Source organism: Chiloscyllium plagiosum, unplaced genomic scaffold (assembly GCF_037043375.1).
Source record: "Chiloscyllium plagiosum isolate Xiang-an unplaced genomic scaffold, Cpla_swu_hap1 HiC_scaffold_1, whole genome shotgun sequence".
NCBI classification, from domain to species: domain Eukaryota; kingdom Metazoa; phylum Chordata; class Chondrichthyes; order Orectolobiformes; family Hemiscylliidae; genus Chiloscyllium; species Chiloscyllium plagiosum.
In genome coordinates, this window is record NW_028270139.1 from 93257657 (window position 1) to 93274890 (window position 17234).

Genomic DNA, 17234 nt, shown 5'->3' on the forward strand with positions numbered 1-17234 from the left:
AGTATACACACTTCAAGCCACTTTCCTGTTTACAGACACCCTCCTTGGAAATTGATGCCATGTTCCTAACCTCCCTACACTCCAGGCCCTGCACCCTGAAGCTACAATCTGGGTTCCCATGCCCCTGCCGAGTTAGTTTAAACCCCCCCCAAGAGCACTAGCAAACCTCCCCCCAAGGATACTGGTGCCCCTCAGGTTCAGGTGTAGACCATCCTGTTTATAGAGGTCCCACCGTCCCCAGAAAGAACCCCAGTTATCCAAAAACCGGAATCCCTCCCTCCTGTACCATCCCTGTAGCCACGCATTTAAGTGTTCTCTTTCCCTATTCCTCGAATCTCTATCACGTGGCATGGGTAACAAACCAGAGACAACAACTCTGTTCGTTCTAACTATGAGTTTCCAACCTAGCTCCCTGAAAGCCTGTCTAACATCCTCGGCACTCCTCCTACCTATGTCGTTGGTGCCAATATGGACCACGACTTCGGGCTGCTCCCCCTCCCCCTCCAGGACCCGGAAAACACGATCAGAGACATCACGTACCCTTGCACCTGGGAGGCAACATACCAAACGTGAGTCTCTCTCGTTCCCACAAAACCGCCTATCTGTGCCCCGAACTATCGAGTCCCCAATTACTACTGCTCTGCTCTTCTTCACCCTTCTCTTCTGAGTAACGGGGACAGGCTCCGTGCCAGAGACCTGAGCCCCGTTACTTACCCCTGGTAAGTCATCCCCCCCACAAGTATCCAAAACGGTATACTTGTTCTTGAGGGGAACGGCCGCAGGGGGTCCCTGCACTGGCTGCTTCCTCCCAGTCCCCCTCACTGTCACCCATCTATCTGCCATCTTTGGAGTTACTACTTCCCTATAACTCTGATCTATGAACCCTCTGCCTCCCGAATGATCCGAAGTTCATCCAACTCTAGCTCCAGTTCCCTAACACGGTCTTGGAGGAGCTGGAGATGGGTGCACTTCCTGCAAGTGTAATCGGCAGGGACGTCGATGGCATCCCTCACCTCATACATGTTGCAGGAGGAACATTGCACTGCCTTCACTGCCATCCCTCTAAAGCTAACTTTTATTTAAAAAAAAACTGGGTCTAAAGAATACAACAAGCAAAATTCAGCACTTACCTACTTACCACAACAGGTGTTATTATTAGGTTAGAGGAGGAGGGCGGGTGGGAGGCACTACCCGTGTAGTGCCTCGGGTTCCTCTCCTTCGTGCTTTTAAAGGGGGAAAAAACCTACCCAGGTAAGCTTACACTAACTGCTTCCGGGTCTCGGCTGCCCCTCTGGTCGTCGTCACTTCCCCCTGGTGCTCCCGCTCTTTCTGTGAAGAGAGAGTGAAAGAGAAAAAAAAAACACCGCTGCCCGCTACCGGTAAGCACTTTTAAAACCAAACGGTCTTACCTTCGCTGCTGCTCGCACTGGAAATGACCGACGGCTTCGAAGGGTGAGTATAAATACTCACCGCTTTCCTTCCCGGCTGCCCCTCTGGTCGTCGTCACTTCCCCCTGGTGCTCCCACTCTTTCTGTGAAGAGAGAGTGAAAGAGAAAAAAAAACACCGCTGCCTGCTACCGGTAAGCACTTTTAAAACCAAACGGTCTTACCTTCGCTGCTGCTCGCACTGGAAATGACCGACGGCTTCGAAGGGTGAGTATAAATACTCACCGCTTTCCTTCCCGGCTGCCCCTCTGGTCGTCGTCACTTCCCCCTGGTGCTCCCGCTCTTTCTGTGAAGAGAGAGTGAAAGAGAAAAGAAAACACTGCTGCCCGCTACCGGTAAGCACTTTTAAAACCAAACGGTCTTACCTTCGCTGCTGCTCGCACTGGAAAAATGCGAGGTAACCTTCTTCGCTGTCCACCACACCGCCAATTTTGGTGTCATCTGCAAACCTACTAACTATACCTCTTATGATCACATCCAAATCATTTATATAAATGACAAAAAGTACTGGACCCAGCACCGATCCTTGTGGCACTCCACTGGTCACAGGCCTCCAGTCTGAAAATAACCCTCCACCACCACCCTCTGTCTTCCATCTTTGAGCCAGTCCTGTATCCACATGGCTTGTTCTCCCTGTATTCGATGAGATCTAACCTTTCTAACCTTGTCAAACGCCTTACTGAAGTCCATATAGATTATTCTACCACTCTGCCCTCATCAATCCTCTTTGTTAAAGGAAAATGTCATCCTTACCTGGTCTGGCCTACATGTGACTCCAGACTCATAGCAATGTGATTGACTCTGGGCAATTAGGGAACGGGCAATAAGTGCTGGCCAGCCAGCAACATCCACGTCCCACAGATCAATTTTAAAAAAAACTAACCTTGTAGTCCTGCCATTTCTAATCATATGTGGTAGTGGACAATAAAATAACTAGCAGTAGGAGGAGATTCCACAAATATACTTATCCTCAACACTGGGCAAGGCCAGAACATCAGTGTAAGAAGATAAGTTGGAAGCATTTGCATCCATCTTCAGTGGAAGTGTTGAGTGGATCGTTCATTTCAGCTTCTTCCTGAGCTGTCCATTATGTCAGATGCCAGTCTTCAGACAATTTGATTCACTCCATGTGATATTATAAAATCACTGGATACAGCAAAGACTGTGGACTCTGACAATATTCTGACAATCATCTTAAAGACTTTCCTAGCCATGCCAGTTCAACATTGACACATACCTGAATCTAGAGGAAACCAGGTTAGAAGCTAATAATGGTTGAGCAATATCCATTTGGTATTTTAGACAGAGAAGAGCATGGGTGTTTAATAATGTCTAATGTTGTACAAGATTCCAAGGTAATGGTCTGGACACAGAGTTAATAAAATGGGAAATGATTATACATGTCAGATATGTCCTGTCCACAAAAAAGCAGGATAAATTCAACTTGGTCAATTTCTGCTCTATCAGTCTACTCTCAATCACCAGATCAGTGATTGAATAGGTATTCAACAGTGATACTAAGTGGCACTTGCAAAGGAATAACCTGCTTACTGACACTCAGCTTGGATTCCATCAAGTCCATTCAGGTCCTGCTGTCATGATAGCTTTGGTCCAAACATGAACAAAAGAGCTGAACTTTGGAGGTGAAATGAGAGTGACAGTCTGTGTATCAAGAGAGCAATTGACTCAGAATGGCCTCAAGGAGCCCCATGTAAGGATTTCTTTTTCCATCCCTGCCTTACAACAGATCTTGGATGTTCAGGATTTAGTTGAACAAAATGGACAAAATGAACAGTTGGGTTCAACTCCAGATTCATTCCTTTATTAAACTCACAAGATTCCCTCCCGAGTAACAAAGCCTTCTGTGACTTGTCTAGATTGTAACACAGAACCTGCAACAGAAGTTTTACTGAAACTTAACAAATTACCATAGTTCAAACCTTTCAATTATTGGACTGCAATTTAAAACTCTCTGCACACAAACTGCCCCACAAATGTCTTTGAAAGTTACAGTCATCTACATACCTGATTTTTACCAGTGTTGGTTGCAAGATGAGCAGTATCTGTCCTTCTTCCAGCTGCAGTAACCACACTCAGGCTATGTCCTTCTTTATGATCATTCACATCACAAACATTATAATGCCATCATCCTTCTTAAATATACAGTGTTTTATTCTTTTTTTACCATGCCTTGAACAAGGCAGGACTGATTGGATCTAATGTTGTTTCCATAAAAGAAAACAATACAAATGTGAACCATGCCTGCATCGAGGAACAGATATCATTTATGTCTGTTCCAATCTTTTAAATGCTTTTGGCAATGGAAGTATCTTGCACCATTGTTTGTGATTATGTTACTTCTAGTTTTCCAATATGCTTGACTTCTGCAAGGTAACAATCAATTACTTTGTCCCTGAATATTTCACTTTTGTATCTTGTGTTTCAGTTTAGCTACTCATACTTTACAGTTTGAAATGATATTCATTGCTTTGAGGTTTTTACAATCTTTGCTTTTACATTTTTAGGAGAGGTCACGTCCTTCATTGAGCAAATCTGCAGCTTGGATTCAGAAGAATACCTTCCATTTGTTGAAGTCATACTTAGCACAGAAGAGGATGATTGTAGCTGTTTGAGGACAATTCTTTCAGCTCCAGGGCATTCCCTACAGGCCTTCCTCAGGGTAGGTCAACCATCTTCAGCTACTTCATCAATGATATTCTTTTATTGTAAGATTAGATGTGGGGATGTTCGCTGATGATTGCACAATGTTCACCACCATTCACAATGCCTTAGATACTAAAGCAGTCCATGTTTAAATGCAGCAAGACTTGGACACTATCCAGGCTTGAGCTGTTAGTTGGCAAATAACATTCACCTACCGCAAGTGCCAGATAATAGTAATCTCCAACAGAAGAGAATCTAACCATCACCCATTGATGTTCAATTTCTTTGTCATCACTAGATACACTATTAGCAACCTCCTAGGGAATTGCTGACTTCCAATTAACTCCATGAGACAGCACTTCCTCCTGGGGATGAATGGAATACCACCTCATATTAATTAACACAGGGCAAACCAGTGAATTAGAGGAAAGCCTAACCCTGAGGTTTGCTGAAGTTTGACCAGCTCTCTCAGTGTACAATTCTGTTCCATGTTATTAGTTTTGTGTTCAGACCATTACCTTGGAATCTTGTACAGCATCACACATCATTAAATTTCCACACTCTTTCCTATCTCTTAAACAGATAAAAGATATTGCTCATCCATTATTAGCTTCTAACCTTCTTTCTTCTAGATTCACCATGGTACTGGAAGGTACAGGAGAATGATGATAATATTGGAAAATCAATGTCTAAGGGCAGAAGGACAACATGTCCTCAGCATTATTTCCTGATAATACCATATTAGTGGGAGGGAAGGTCAAGTATTCCAGGAGCAGGATGACTTGAGATGAGGGTCTCATCTGCCATAAGTGCCTTCAATGCATGAGGAGACATCTTTCCCTTTTGACCTTGGTGGCTGAGACCCTGTTGAGACCTGAGGAAGGACTGTAGGGATGGCCTGGAACTGAAAGAATTGTCAGTAATCAGACATTGTCTTCCTAACCCCCTGACCCATCCAACCTCTGTCCAGCCTTCACTGCCCATTGATGCCTCTAATAATCCATTGATTCAAATGTTTTTTGGCCTCCAATTCCACCCCAAGCCCCCCACCCCCCAGCTCTCTGATCTTGTTCCTTAGCCTGAGACTTACAATTTTCCAGAACCCCACCTGGCAACTCCTTCATTCAAGCCTCTGACTTTTACACTTTCAGGTTGCCAATCTCCCTCTTAAATTTTGTATTTCCCCACCAGGCTTCTAATCTCTGAATCCTCACTGTAAACAGGGATATGTGACTCCCATCCAATCTGTGTAGTCCTGTGGAATACTCCAGCTGTCCTGCCTTGTGGCTGGAGAATTTGTTAATGGCAGCATATATACAATGGGTCATTAAAACTCAAGGGAACCCACGTTTCCAGGGTTTTTAATGTCTCACCAAGACCACTGCCAGAGAACCAAGAAAAATAAAATTCACCCCAAAATGTAAGAAAATGTTTTGGTAACATTACAAAATATTGCATGGAAACAGACTGCCTGTTGCCAAGGTGATTTGTGACTCATAAAGGCTACAGTCACACATTTTTGTGCTGACTAATTTACTCAAGAGAAGATTGCTGGTAAGGTCACATCAATGAAAACAGGACTAAGGTCTTGTAACGCATTCAATCGAATAGTGGATCTGATGGGATGGAATTAGTTGGCATTGTTGAATGGGTGTTCTGTGGTACCCTCGTTATGCGAATGACATTGCTTGTACCCTGGATGCTGGAGAAACAACCAATGATGCAGTCTAGCTGTGATGAGATAGCATGGTATCCTCTAAAGAGTAATAGGAAATTGTCAATATATTGCCTATATTATACAGTTCTTCATGTTTTATAGATCCTCTCCCTCTCTCTTTTAATGATCCTGGGCCATAAAATTTGCATATTTTGGTCACTTTCATAATACTCCAAGATCACTGTGGGTAATTGAAAATGGTAGCACGTCTTCTGTCTATTGCCCCATTGCTAAGGAGCACCTTTTTTACTCCTTTCCCCCCACAAGTACTAATTAGACATTTGCTGTTTTCATATTTGAATGAAGGTTAATTGATAACTGGCAAAGTGTATCCTCATTAAATGATGCCTGCCTCTTTATTTCCATCCTCTGCTGCACCATGATAATAGCACACACAAATGTACATCAAACCAGGCCATCACATCTGTCCCTCAGAGATTTACATTGCTGGTGGAGTTGTGTGGACAGGGCATAATCTGAAATAACCATCCTAACAAAAAGAAATGCAAGTGCTTATAGTCAGAAATCCAGGGACATGAACAGTACTGAACACAGTTCCCTGCTGCAAAATCAGTGTTTACACTTTTGACGTTTTCAAAACCTCTCAACTTGAATTGCAAGAGAGCAATAATCTGCAGGCTCAGGAACTTTGCAGTTCCTTTGCTCTCTGTCCTCTTCCAACATATACAAATAAGACCAGTGGACAAAGTTAAAAATCACACAACACCAGGTTATAGTCCAACAGGTTTAATTGGACGCACACTAGCTTTCGGAGTGCCGCTCCTTCATCAGGTGACTGTGAAAGTTGAAGAAGTGCAATGAAATCTGTTAATGGACTGTGTCATTTATATACTGGGAGTGTGCTGAAAGTGACGAGGAATTCCCTCCCCACCCACTGACTGGACTCAGAACAGCCCAATGTAAGAGTGGGAATATGTGTACAAGCTTTGGCAATTTCTTGATGAATGTGCATCTCGAGTGAGTCATAGTGTTTTTTTTGTGAGTTAGTCGTTCTATTTATACTTTGTTGTTTGCAAAGGAGGCATTAGTTCAGGTTACAATGACCTGTGCTAAACCATGCAATCCAATAGCAAATGTAGTAAGGATTTGAATATATCTTGTAACTGGCATTCATATGTTGGAGAATTTACCTTTTTCCTATTTAAAATTGTATTTTAAAATTGTACCCCGGACTGTATATTTAAAAAGAGCCACACATTTAGTTCCATTCCGAAAACAATAAGCTGCAGTGAAATAAAATGTTGGAACAAGTTGAAAGTTGATCTGGCTTTCAGCAGCACTCAGGAATGCTATATACACATCAAAGCACTAGTAAGATGAATTACTTGAAGTGCACAGTCAACTTTGTACTAATATTCACGTAAACTGAACAATAAATGAAGATAATATGCTTCCATAAACTGGATATGATGCTTACATCTTTCAGACAGGCTGTGCCAGGGAAGAAGTTTAATAAGAATTTACAAGGAATGGTTTGCTTGTGATAGTTATGGAGAATGTTTGTTTTAATTTTATCCTTAGTGCAATCACAGAATAATAATATTCAAAACACGATATTAAAGTTTTTGTTAGAAATTTAATGTCTGCATTTGTTATTTAACTGTAATCTGTAATTTTTTCTGACATGAATTTGGGTTGTTCTTACTTTTGAAACAGTGAGAAGACGTTTATCAATTCATAAGCATCAAAAAGTGTTTATAAAATAGGCAAGATTTTCAAAACCATTTAAAAGATTCCTTACTCTTCTGCTGTTCCAGTCTTTATTGCCACACTGTCTCACATAACATGATTAGGAATATCCCTGGTTTCTGATCTAGCATTATCAGAGTCCTATGTTGGAACTGAAAGAGCAGGTTTGTGTGATATCATCCCTCCTTACTGCAGTAACTGACTGCTTAATTAATTGTGTGATACCACATCCTAGTTTATACCTTCTCCTGTCTTGCCTAAAGATCCTACACCAGAGTGTCTTGAGTTGTCAGTTTCTGTGATGGCAACAATATCACAATTCCACATTCCAATCCAAACCCTTAACTCATTTGTCTTACTGCATACTGCAAATGTATGACAATGCTGACACTCCAAAATATCACTGAGGACACGTAGTCAGAACTAGCTGCAGCTCTAGCTAAGCTGTTCCAGTACAGCTACAACACATCTACCTAACATTGTGGAAAAACAGCCAGGAATGTCTTGTTCACAAAAAGCAGAAGAAATCCAACCAGGGCAGTTAACACCCTATTGATCGACTCTCAATCATCATTAAAGTGATGGAAGACGTTATCGACAGTGCTAAAAAACAGTACTTGCTTAACTGTTCAGTGTTGCTTAGTTTGGCTTCCACCATGGTCACAAAATTAAAAATCACACAACACCAGGTTATAGTCCAACAGGTTTAATTGGAAGCACGCTAGCTTTCGGAGCGTCGCTCCTTCATCAGGTGGTGAGCGGCGTTCCAAAAGCTAGTGCGCTTCCAATTAAACCTGTTGGAATATAACCTGGTGTTGAGTGATTTCTAACTTTGTACACCCCAGTCCAACATCGGCATCACCAAATCATGGTTACATGACTCCTGACCTCATTGAAGAGCTGAACTCAAGTGGTAGTGTGAGTGTGACTGTTCTTTGCATCAGGAGTGCCAAGCAAAACTTAAGTCACTTTCATCGAGTCATAGAGATGTACAGCATGGAAACAGACCCTTCGGGCCAACTCATCCATGCCAACCAGATATCCCAACCCAATCTAGTCCTACCTGCCAGCACCCGGCCCATATCCCTCCAAACCCTTCGAATTCATATACCCAGCTAAATGCCTTTTAAATATTGCAATTGTACCAGCCTCCACCACATCCTCTGGCAGCTCATTCCATACACGTACCACCCCCTGCATGAAAACGTTGCACCTTAGGGCTCGTTTATATCTTTCTCCTCTTACCCTAAACCTATGCCCTCTAGTTCTGGACTCCCCGACCCCAGGGAAAAGACTTTGCCTATCGACCCTATCGTCGAAAAAGTCTTTGTCTATTTATCTTACCCATGTCCCTCATAATTTTGTAAACCTCTATAAGGTCACTCCTCAGCCTCCGACACTCCAGGGAAAACAGCCTCAGCCTGTTCAACCTCGCCCCATAGCTCAAATCCTCCAACCCTGGCAACATCCTTGTAAATCTTTTCTGAATCCTTTCAAGTTTCACAACATCTTTCCGATAGGAAGGAGACCAGAATTGCACACAATATTCCAACAGTGGCCGAACCAATGTCCTGTACAGCCGCAACATGACCTCCCAACTCCTGTACTCAATACTCTGACCAATAAAAGAAAGCATACCAAACGCCTTCTTCCCTATCCTATCTACCTGCGACTCCACTTTTAAGGAGCTATGAACATGCATTCCAAGGTCTCTTTGTTCAGCAACACTGTCTAGGACCTTATCATTAAGTGTATAAGTCCTGCTGAGATTTGCTTTCCCAAAATGCAGCACCTCGCATTTATCTGAATTAAACTCCATCTGCAACTTCTCGGCCCATTGGCCCATCTGATCAAGGTCCTGTTGTAATCTGAGGTAAGCTTCATTGCTGTCCACTACACCTCCAATTTTGGTGTCATCTGCAAACTTATTAACTATACCTCTTATGCTCGCATCCAAATCATTTATGTAAATGACAAAAAGTAGAGGACCCAGCACCAATCCTTGTGGCACTCCACTGGTCTCAGGCCTCCAGTTTGAAAAACAACCCTCCACCACCACCCTCTGTCTTCTACCTTTTAGCCAGTTCTGTATCCAAATAGTTAGTTCTCCCTGAATTCCGTGAGATCTAACCTTGCTAATCAGTCTCCCATGGGGAACCTTGTCGAACACCTTACTGAAGTCCATATAGATCACATCTACTGCTCTGCCCTCATCAATCCTCTTTGTTACTTCTTCAAAAAACTCAATCAAGTTTGTGAGACATGATTTCCCATGCACAAAGCCATGTTGACGATCCCTAATCAGTCGTTGCCTTTCCAAATACACGTACATCCTGTCCCTCAGGATTCCCTCCAACAACTTGCCCACCACTAACGTCAGGCTCACCGGTCTATAGTTCCCTGGCTTGTCCTTACTACCCTCTTAAAAAGTGGCACCACGTTAGCCAACCTCCAGTCTTCCGGCACCTCACCTGTGACTATCGATGATACAAGTATCTCAGCAAGAGGCCCAGCAATGACTTCTCCAGCTTTCCACAGAGTTCTAGGGTACACCTGATCAGGTCCTGGGGATTTATTCACCTTTACCCGTTTCAAGACATCCAGCACATCCTCCTCTGTAATATGGACATTTTGCATGGTGTCACCATCTATTTCACTACTTTCTATATCTTCCATATCCTTTTCCACAGTAAATACTGATGCAAAATACTCGTTTAGTGTCTCCCCTATTTTCTGTGGCTCCACACAAAGGCCGCCTTGCTGATCTTTGAGGGGCTCTATTCTCTCCCAGTTACCCTTTTGTCCTTTATGTATTTGTAAAAACTCTTTGGATTCTCCTTAATTCGATTTGCCAAAGCTATCTCATGTCCCCTTTTTGCCCTCCTGATTTCCCTCTTAAGTATACTCCTACTTCCTTTATACTCTTCTCAGGGTTCACTCAATCTATCCTGTCTATACCTGACATATGCTTCCTTCTTTTTCTTAAGCAAACCCTCAATTTCTTTAGTCATCCAGCATTCCCTATACCTACCAGCCTTCCCTTTCACCCTAACAGGAATACACTTTCTTTGGATTCTTGTTATCTCATTTCTGAAGGCTTCCCATTTTCCAGCCGTCCCTTTACCTGCGAACATCTGCCTCCAATCAGCTTTTGAAAGTTCTTGTCTAATACCATCAAAATTGGCCTTTCTCCAATTTAGAACCTCAACTTTTAGATCAGGTCTATCCTTTTACCATCACTACTTTAAATCTAATAGAATTATGGTCACTGGCCCCAAAGTGCTCCCCCACTGACACCTCAGTCACCTGCACTGTCTTATTTCCCAAGAGTATGTCACGTTTTGCACCTTCTGTAGTAGGTTCATCCACATACTGAATCAGAAAATTGTCTTGTACACACTTAACAAATTCCTCTCCATCTAAACCCCTAACACTATTGCAGTCCCAGTCTACGTCTGGAAAGTTAAAATTCCCTACCATAACAACCCTATTATTCTTACTGATAGCTGAGATCTCCTTACAAGTTTGTTTCTCAATTTCCCTCTGACTACTGGGGGGTCTATAATACAATCCCAATAAGGTGATCATCCCTTTCTTATTTCTCAGTTCCATCCAAATAACGTCCGGGATGTACTTCCCGGAATATCCTCCCTCAGCATAGCTGTAATGCTATCCCTTATCAAAAATGCCCCTTTCCCTCCTCTCTTGCCTCCCTTTCTATCCTCCCTGTAGCATTTGTATCCTAGAACATTAAGCTGACAGTCCTGCCCACCCCTGAGTCATGTTTCTTTAATTGCTATGATATCCCAGTCCCATGTTCCTAACCATGCCCTGAGTTCATCTGCCTTCCCTGTTAGGCCCCTTGCATCGAAATAAATGCAGTTTAATTTATTAGTCCTACCTTGTCCCTGCCTGCCCTGACTGTTTGACTCGCTTCTGTTCTCAACTGTACCAGTCTCAGATTGATCTCTTTCCTCACTATCTCCCTGGGTCCCCCCCCCCCCCCCACCACCTTACTAGTTTAAATCCTCCCGAGCAGCTCTAGCAAATGTCCCTGCCAGTATATTAGAGTTAGGCAGGAATTTAAATAGGAGGTCTTTGAGAGTAGCAATATCTGGATTACTCCCAGTGCTACAAGCTAGTGAGGGCAGGAATAGGAGGATAGAGTAGATGAATGCATGGCTGAGGAGCTGGTGTATGGGAGAAGGATTCACATTTTTGGACCTTTGGAATCTCTTTTGGGGTAGAAGTGACCTGTACAAGAAGGACAGATTGCACCTAAATTGGAAGGGGACTGTGAGTCAGATGAAAACTGATTGGAGTTATACCTAGCACAAAGAAGATGGTTGTGGTTGTTGAAGATAATCACCTCAGCCCTAGGTCATCATTGCAGAAGTTCAATGTTCGGCAATATTTGTGACTCCTGTCATATTAAAACAGGCTGTCACCATCTGCAGCAAGACCTGGACAATAACCAGACATGGCCAATCAATGGCAAGTAACACGTGTGCCCAAAAGTATTGAGTAATGGCAATTTAACCATTGTTCTTTGACTTTCAATGGTATATCTTTGCTGAATCTCCCATAATTAAAATTCTGCATGTTACCATTGAACATGCATAATGGCAACAAGGTGCAAAATCTACAAAATGCATTAGACTAGCTCATCAGGGCTCCTTCAGCAGCACCTTCTAAACCTGTGACTTCCATCACCTAATAGGACAAAGGCTGCAGATGCAGGAAACACTTCCCTAGTTGATTTTGAATTGACTGGCTTGCTGGGCCATTTCAGTGGGCTACTAAACATGTATTGCTGTTGGTCTGGAGTCACATATAGTCCAACTAGGTAAAGATGGCAGATTTCCTACCTTAAAGGAAAGTAATGAAACAGATGTGATTTTCTGAAAATTGACAATGGTTACTTGGTCACATTTAACTGAGGTTTAATTTCAGATTTTTGAATTCAAATTATATTATTTGCTGTAGTGGAATTCAAACCTCTATCTTCAGAACCTTAGCTTGGAGTTCTGATTATTCGTTGATTACTGTTGATCTTGTCAATTTGAAAATGCCCAAAGTTGAAAAGTACAGTGCCCTTGCAATCTGCTAAACATTTGCAGAATAGATGAGACAACAGCTGCAAATAAGGAAATGTGTTTATTCAAATGGAGTTTAAATTTCCATTTGGATGGTACTCGTCTCTACGTTATTGGTCGGTTTCCCATAATTTCAACACCATCATTCAAAACAAACTCATCTCTAAACTATGAGAACTAGGTCTCAGCTCCCCCTTTCTGCAACTGGATCCTTGACTTCCTGAGCCATAGACTGTAATCAGTAGAGACTAAGCGACAACTCCTCCTCCACCATAATCCCCAACACCAGTGACCTACAAGCCATGTACTCAGCCCACTACGGTACTCCTTATACACTCATGGCTGTGGCCAAATTCCACCCCACCTTCATATATAAGTTTGCTGATGACTCCACTGTTGTAGGTCAGATCTCAAACAACGATCAGACAGAGGACAGGAAAGAGATTGAGTGCTTAGCAGCATGGTGTAAAGACAACAATGTTTCCACCAAAGTCAGCAAAACAAAGGAACTGACTTCAGGAAGCAGAACGTAGGGCACATCCCTGTCTGCATCAATGATGTTGTGGTGGAGATAGTCGAGACAGTCAAGTTCCTGGGAGTGATGATCACCAATAATCTGTCCTGGTCCACCTACATCGTCATGACAAGTAAACAAAAAAATACTTCTACTTCCTTAGGAGGCTAAGGAAATTCAGCAGGTCCATAAAGACTCTTACCAATTTTTATAGATGCACCTTAGAAAGCATCTATCTGGATGCATCACAGCATGGTATGGTGACTGCTCTTCTCAAGACTGCAAGAAATTAAAAAGATTTGTGAACACAACCCAGACTATCACACAAACTAGCCTTCCATCTATTGATTCCATCTATACGTCCTGCTGTCTTGGAAATCAGCCAACATTGTCAGAGACCCTTCCCACCCCAGTTTCCACACTCTTCCATTGGCTAGAAGACACAAATATTTGAATGCAGCTTCAAAAGATTCAAAAGCAGCTTCTTACCCGCTGTTATCAGAGTTTTTAACAGACCTCTCAAATGTTAATTGTGATCTCTGTCTCTGTCTCTCTCTCTCTCTCTGCACCTTCTCTGTGGCTGTAACACCATATTTTGCACTCTGTTCTACTACCCTGATGCACTTTGTATGGTATGATCTGCCTGTACAGCACACAAAACAACACTTTTTATGGTATCTCAGTATGTGACAACAATAAATCCAACTCAAACTCCAGCCCCAGGAAATCTGTGATTTACAAGTTTATCTTGGATCAAATTAAAAACATTTGATAAGTGTCCCTTAACATCTCTTAGGGATGTTAATGTACCCATGAGTAAGTTCCTGACTTTAGAATGCATGTTTCTCACCTTTATCCAAAAGTATCTTTGTTAAACCTTAAAAAAAAGTTGTATTAGAGTAGGATTGTGCTTCTGCCTTAATAATCACAAATAATTACATCCACTCTATCTGTTTGGGGGGTTCTGAATCTCTCATTAAAGCTTACCAAGAGTTGGAGCAATGGGATCATATAGAAAATTTGTTGTAGTGATCAGAAAACAGTACCAATCTGTTGAGTAGCATTGAGAAAACTCCAATTGGCATTCTTCAGCACAAGGTATTAAGATTATGCCAGAACATTAAAACTGATACATTATTTTTCATGAAACAGAAAACTTAGAATGGCATGGAAATGGTAAGTTTAGGAGTGAGTACTTGTTATGCCTCTTTTTAACAGCAACTTCAGTAGATGTAAGCCAGGACTTCAGGTAAAGGCTTGTAATTTTTGTCATTCAAGAAAATTACAATTGATCACATTGTAATTGATACAAACTCTTAACAGATTTCAGATTCCCTAGACACTTTAAAGAAATTGCGAGTTTTGTCATTTGTACTGCTTCTGGGTCAAGCACCATTTCAAACCCACATTAAAAACACATTCACTGAGCATTTGGACTTCTTTCTGAACATTTCCTTGTTCAGTTCATATTTCTTCCTAGCATTTCCATGAGACAGCTCAGGTTATTTTTTATGTGAAAGGGATTATATAAAGCATGCTGTTGTTGCTCATGATGCAATACATATAGGCATATACAGTTGGAAAATAAACTGCAGATTATTGCAACTGACTCAGTTTATGAGCTCAATCTCCAGAAGAAATTATGTCCATTATTATATTAACACCATGGAGATCACAATGATTCCAAATACAGCCAATGTATGTCTAATTTACTCAAGTCCCTTCATATTTCAATCATTTTAAGAGGTATTGGGCAGATCAATCTTTCTGCTTACTATAATTGAAGAAACAGTTTTTTTTATTGCACTGAGCTTTTGTCCAGTTTACCTGGTCATGTGTGGGAAAATGAAGACTGATTATATCCTTGTCATCAGTGGGATAAGTTTCAGTCATGCTTGTGGTAGACTGAGAAACAAATTTAAACTAAGAACAGCCAGATGCCTGAAGAAAGTTGAAGAAAAACTGATGCAGGCGAAATACTTCTTTAATGACCGGACCACCCACAAGAGTATGCTAGTGGCAGCTGGCAACGTGCCATTTCATTATGTAGTTTACCATTATGGATATTTACATATCTTTAAAGTTCCTTATTGCCTTCAGAAATTTAACTGATGACATGATGAGTGGATTTTCCACTAGTACTAAAAGGAAAATCAGCCACGTAAACTCTGCTTGGAGCTGTAAATGAGAATCAAATCAGTGGAAAAAGTAGAGAAGTTATGATGTATGGAATTGGTCAATCAGGATCCTCATCTGTTCTAGATGCAAAGTTTGCAACAGAATGGACACCCTGCTGCAAGTTACTATCCTGTTGTTGGCTTTTGCCAGCGTTTTCAATTGTATTCAACTGTGCCATGATTCTTGGCACGGTAGGACATGACTCAAATGATTTTAAAACTCAAACAATGGGTTTTTTCTGCCATAGCATTGCTCTGCATAAGGCATTCAATCTTTTGATAGCCAGAATAAACTAAATCCTATTCCTCTGTGATGGTATTAAAACTTCTTGCAAAAGCAATTATTTTCAGATGGACCTCATTCACTTTGCAGTATTGTAGATATAATTACTGTCAGGAGTTATGCTGTGCAATGAGATTAGATGTAAACAATGTGATATTGCAAACAGTTAAAAATCACACAACATCAGGTTATAGTCCAACAGGTTTATTTGGAAGTACTAGTTTTTGGAGCACTGTTCCTTCTTCGGGTGATTGAGGAGTAAAAGATCATAAGACACAGAATTTATGGCAAAAGTTTACAGTGTGGTGTAACTGAAATTATCTTTTGAAAAAGACCTGAATTGGTTGTTAAGTCTCCCATCTTTTAGAATGACCATGTTGGTTTCAGTTCTTTCAAAAGTAAATCGCAGAACTTTGTTAAAATTACATTCTCAAGTGAATTTTAACAATTGGTGTCACTTCGGCCCAGATAATGCATTGAAGGTGTGAGGTGCCCTGTGTGAGACTGTCTGTTCAGATTGATTCTAACCTAAAAAACTGATTTACAGAATCTTACATGGATTCATACAGTTTTTGAGCAAAATAAAATGTAATTCTGCAAGTACAAATTCACCCCACAAACTTATATATGTGTGTATAAGCATGTGGGTGTGTGTGGGGTAGTGGAGTTATGAGTGTCTGTGAGATAGTGTGTGTATGTGTGTGAGTGTGAGTGTAAAGGGGTATAGGTCTGTGAGAAGGTGCGTGTGTGTGTGAGTATGGGATTTTATGTGTGAGCGCATGAGAAAGAGCTTGTGTATGAGCGAGGGTCTGCGTGAGTGTATGGGTCTGTAAGAGTGTGTGTGTCTGTGTAGGAGTGTGTGTGTGTATATAGGTGTGTCAGTGTGTGTGTGACTGTGTGTGTGTGTGTGTCTATGTGTGTGTGTCTGTGAGTTTGCGTCTGTTTGCGTCTGTGCATGTGTAGTGCAGTGGGGTCACCTGTAGTGTGGAATGAACCCAAGGTCCCGGTTAAAGCCATCTCCATAGGTACCGAACTTGGCTATCAGCCTCTGCTCGGCTACTTTGTGTTGTTGCCCGTCCCGAAATCCACCTTGGAGGACGGTCACCTGAAGATCCAAGGTTGAATATCCTGTATCGTTGAAGTGTTCTCTGACTGGGAAGGAACACTCCTATTTGTTGATTGTTGTGCAGTGTTGATTCATCTATTGCCATAGCCTCTGCTCAGTGTCGCTAATGTATATGCCTCAGGGCATTCTTGCCTGTAGCGTATAAGATAGACAATGTTGGCCAAGACACATGAGTACCTGCCACGTACATGGTGGGTAGTGTCCCCACGCGTTATGGTGGTACACCTTCCACCATGTACATGGCAGGTACTCATGTGATTCGGCCAACGTTGTCTTTCTTATATGCTGCAGGCAAGGATGCCCTGAGGCATAGTACATTAGCGACACCGAGCAGAGGCTATGGCAATGGATGAATCAACACTGCACAACAATCAACAGACACGAGTGTTCCCTCCCAGTCAGAGAACACTTCAACAGTCCAGGACATTCGACCTCGGACCTTCGGGTGACCGTCCTCTAAGGTGGGCTTTGGGACAGGCTGCAAAGTGGCCGAGCAGAGGC